Below are 222 nucleotides of genomic sequence, written 5' to 3'. Positions count from 1 at the left end.
TATTTCAGGAAATCATATTGATTCTAGCATTAGTCCTCATCAGTGCCCCTTCGCGGTTATAAAAATCCAAGCCCTTTGCTAATTTTATGCTAAAGCTTATGAACATTCTCTAGTTTAATTATTTCTAACCTTGCCTTCGTAGTTTTATAAAATTTCTCTTGGTAAATTGTTTATATTGCACTTATATGAGTCTTCCCAGTTTCTGCATTAGTTCCAATTTTT

This window comes from Phalaenopsis equestris, unplaced genomic scaffold (assembly GCF_001263595.1).
Source record: "Phalaenopsis equestris unplaced genomic scaffold, ASM126359v1 Scaffold000281, whole genome shotgun sequence".
Classification (NCBI taxonomy): Eukaryota; Viridiplantae; Streptophyta; class Magnoliopsida; order Asparagales; family Orchidaceae; genus Phalaenopsis; species Phalaenopsis equestris.
This window is presented reverse-complemented; position numbering follows the sequence as displayed.